Here is a 4,710-nt window from a genome sequence, read left to right on the forward strand (position 1 = left end):
GGTATTTTAAATACCAGCAGGGTCACCCATGGGGGACAGGTGAAGATGAGCTTCCAGATGAAGACAGACTAGGAAGAAGGAGTGACAAACTACTTCAGAATATTTAATCACTGAAAACCTTATGAACAGCAGAGAAACATTGTCAGATATAGTGCTGGCAAATGAGCCCCTCAGGTTGGAAGGCAGTCAAAATGCAACTGGGGAGGAGCTGCCTCCTCAAAGTAGAATTCACCATGATGATGCAAATGGAGTAAAGCCCGTAGGAGTAAATCCCACAGGACCTTCATTTGCTGATGGGGCACAACTCAAAATGAAGAGAAATAGCTGTAAACGTCCATTAATAATCAGAACATGGAATGTACAAAGTATGAATCTAGGAAATTTGGAAATTTTCAAAAATGAAATGGAATACAGAAAATCAATATCTTAGGCATTAGTGAGCCATTTTGATTCTTGGCCATTTTGAATCTGACAACCACATAGTATGCTGGAATGACAAATTGAAGAGGAATGGTGTTGCATTCATTGTAAAAAAGAACATAGCCAGATCAGTCATGAGTTAAAGTGTTGTCTGTGATAGAATAATATCCATGCGCCTCCAAGGGAGACCAATTAATACCACTATTTTTTTAATGTTTTATTGTGAATTATGTGATAGGTTACATGGGAGGACATCAGCTTCACATTGATCCCGTAATATATCATTTCCTTGGCATGGTTACAATCCCTTCAATGCATCATCCATCAACCAAAGGATATACCCCGCAAGCCTGCCCCTTATTCGTCTGCATACCGCCCCTCTCTCTCTCCAGGTCCAAAGTTTCCAGCAGCTCCATCTCCCTGCCTCCATCCCTGGCATCACTGCTTCTCTGGGTAGGGTTCCGTTCTCTGCTCTTTTCCTTTAATGGTCCAGGGACTCCACTCCTAGACTGCAATCACTCCCCTCCCTTTGCCCTAAAATGCCTACCTTTACATTTCCAGCCCTTACAGTCAATCCTGATAACAATTATTCGCTATTGTATCACAAGAGACCTATCTGCATCTCCTTTCATCAGCCCTGACTAGGCAGAGTGGATACTACTCAGTGGAGATTCTACCTTGCTCCATGCCCTCTGGATCAAGGTTCCCTCTTGAAAGCTTGTAAGCCAGTCCCTTCTTGCCTCTGTAGCCGCCCCCCACCCCCAATTCTGGGTAGCCAATGTCCAAGTTGCCCATCCCTGTCCTCTCCATGTGCAGAGGAGGTGGGAATGATCCTCACTGTGAAGATTTGTTCACTCTTTTGAGCTATTGTTTCCATAGATGTGTGTCAAGTCCATCAAATTGTATCAGATTATTCTTTATTCCCTCTTCTTTCTTCTTCTGTTTGAGCTCTGATCATCCAGCCATTGAAGCCAGGTCCAGTGGGTATTAGCTGCAAGTGTGGGTGTACTTATGCATGTGCCCTCTCTTCCTATCAGCTGGATGCTTCACTCTCCACTCTAGTCCTCTGTGGCTATGTTGCTGACTCTGGGTCCAAGAGTCCCCTGGTGTTGGCACACTGCTGGCCAACCAGGTCTCCATCCAGGTTCACTGGAGTCTATTGAGCATTGTGGGGCTTAGCTTGCAGCTTCATTGCTGTTTTTCCCTTACTTCCCCTTATCAGTGACGGACTTTGTCACTGATCAGAGCATGCATTCCCATTGAGCTTTAATCTTATATGGGGGTTTGCCCTGAGGGGTACCTGATCACTTGCCTTGATGTCTCCTGGGTGAGCCACTTGTTTGTTCTTGTAGAAATCAGTCAGCCTGGCTATATTTTTGTGTGTGTTTCCTGTAAGTCTTTCTTTCAGGAAGTATCTTCCGTTCTTCTGGCCACTCCAGGCTGGTCTACTTGTCCTTTCAAGTGGACATTTCCCCTCAGAAGATTCTGAATGCTGTTCAGGATTCCACCTATGGTCTTGTGTAATGCAGAGGCTCTGCAGGAAGCCTCCTTCACTGGGCATGTTGTATCCCCATTGTAGGTATTCCAATCAGTTATAGACAGTTGACGGACTTACAAGCTTTCTATGATGGTATTTCTGGCTATTCCTTTCTTTCCCCCTCCAGTGTCTATTTTATAGCGGTATGCCAGGGGAACCAAGATTCAACAGACAACAAAGTATCTTAACATTATTTACCCCATTTTCCCCATTCAAACCATGTCTGAATCTCTGTATCCCAGAACCCTGTTGTTCCAAGGTTTTCCATACATCATTATTTGCCTCTGTCCCACTTCAGCTTCACATTCATCCTATCGTATTTCATTTCATTGCAATAATTACTATCCCCTCCATGCATCATCAAATAACCAAAGGATACACCCCACAGACTTGCCCCACCTGGCTGTCAGCAAACAGCTCCTCTCCCTCCCTGAGTCCCGTGTCCCCAGCCACTCCATCTGTCCATGTCATCATTGTCCCCACCATTTTGGGTCTGGGCAGTTTCCAACCTCCCCTCCGCCCAAGATATTCCAGTTAGTTATAGGCTGGATCTGGGCCCACATGTTTTCTGTTGTGATGTTTCTGGCTGTTTACCCCCTCCCCCAAGTGTCTATTTCACAATGGTAGGCAAGGGAGACCAAGATTCAAAAGATGGCCGAGCATCCTAATTTTGTTCCCCTCTTTTCCCCCTTTCAAGCCATGCCTCAATCCCTGTATCCTGAAGCCCTTTTTTTCCAGAGTTGTGCATACCTCCTCATTTAGCACTGTCCCACCTAGCCCATGCGAACTTGCCCAACTGTTCTCCCATCCACCTTGTCCTTCTTTTTCCCCTCCCCCTTCTTGTTTTTTGCCAGGCTTCCCCCGCCCTCCGCTCCCAGGCTCTCCTGTGTCTATTCCCTACCTTGTGCTCTTTCTTCCCCTCTCTCCCCACCTCTCATCCCATACATACCAATGATCAGCACTTATATTTTTAGAACCCTCCCCCTTTGGGGTGGGTTCTTTTTCTTAGTGTTTTACAATAATTGTCTTAGCAGTATTTCTCCTTTTTTGACTGATTGATTTCACTCAGCATAATGTCCTCAAGTTTCATCCATGTTATGCAATGGCTTGTAGCTTTCTTGTTGTTCTTCAAGGTAGCGTAGTATTCCATTGTGTGTATGTACCACAGTTTGTTTATCCATTCTTCAATTGATGGGCATTTTGGTTGTCTCCATTTTTTTGCTATTATAAATAGTGCTGCTACAAACATTGGTGTGCAATATATCTACTCATGTTATGGCTCATATTTCTTCTGGGTAAATACCAAGTAGAGGAATTTCTGGACCATATGTTATTTTTATTTCCAACCTTCTGAGGAAGCACCATATTGGTTTCCAGAGAGGTTGGACCATTTTGCATTCCCGCCAGCAATGTAGGAAAGTCCCAGTCTCTCCACATCCTCACCAGCAGTTTTTGTCCCCTGCTTTTTTGATCTTTGCTGTTATTGCTGGTGTGAGATAATATCTCATTGTTGTTTTGATTTGCATCTCTCTAATGGCTAGTGATCATGAAAATTTCTTCATATGATTGTTGGATGCCCGGATCTCCTCTTTGGTGAAGTGTCTGTTCATGTCCTGTGCCCAATTCTTAATTAGGTTATTTGTCTTTTTCTTGTTGAGGTGTTGTAGTTTCTTATATATTTTAGAAATGAGTTCCTTATCTGATGTGTCATTGCAAAATATTTTTTTCCCATTCTGTGGGTTCCGTTTTTACTCTTCTGGTGAAGTCTTTTGCTGCACTTAAGTATTTTAATTTTTAGTATGTCCCACTCATCTATTTTGTCTATTTTTGTTTGTGTACTTTTCAAAATGTTTGGTAGTCTGTATATGCCCTGAATTAGCACCCTCACATTTGTCCCTATTTTTCATTGATGACATTCATAATTTTGGGATTAACATTTAGATCTTTAATCCATGCTGAGTTTGTTTTTATATAGGGTGTGAGACAAAGGTCTTGTTTCAGACTTTTACATATCACTTTCCAGTTCTGCCAGCCCCATTTGTTAAAGAGACTGTCTCCTCTCCATGCAATATGCCTAGGCACTTTGTCAAAAATCTTTTGGCTGTATGTGGTTAGGTTAATTTCTGAAATCTTGATTCTGTTCCATTCATCAATATATCTTTCATTGTACCAGTACCAGGCTGTTTTGGCCACTGTAGCCATGTAGTAAAGTTTGAAATCAGGGAATAAGAGACCTCCAATATTGTTCTTCTTTTTAAGCAGTGCTTTGCTTATCCTGGGTCTCTTTCCTATCCATATAAAGTTAGTAATGGTCATTTCCATCTCTTTGAAAAGTGTTGTTGGAATCTGAATTGGGATTGTATTGTATGTGTAAATTGCTTTGGGCAGTGTTGACATTTTCACGATGTTGAGCCTTCCTATCCAGTAACATGGTATGTTCTTCCACTTCTGTAAATCTCTTCTGTTTTCTTGTAGTAGTGTTTTGTAATTTTCTTTGTATAAGTCCTTTGTTTCTCTGGTTACGTTTATTCCTAAATGTTTCATCCTTTGTGTGGTAATTGTAAATAGCATTGCTTTCCTAATGTTCTTTCAGTGCTTTCGTTTTTTGGTATAGAGGAATCCAACTGATTTTTGTATGTAGATCTTATACCCTGCCACTTTACTGAATCTTTGGATGAGGTCTAGTAGTTTGGGTTTTTTTTTTTTGTTTGTTTGTTTGTTTGTTTGTTTGTTTGTTTTTTGTTTTTTTTTTT

Source organism: Chrysochloris asiatica, unplaced genomic scaffold, assembly GCF_000296735.1.
Source record: "Chrysochloris asiatica unplaced genomic scaffold, ChrAsi1.0 scaffold00239, whole genome shotgun sequence".
NCBI lineage: Eukaryota > Metazoa > Chordata > Mammalia > Afrosoricida > Chrysochloridae > Chrysochloris > Chrysochloris asiatica.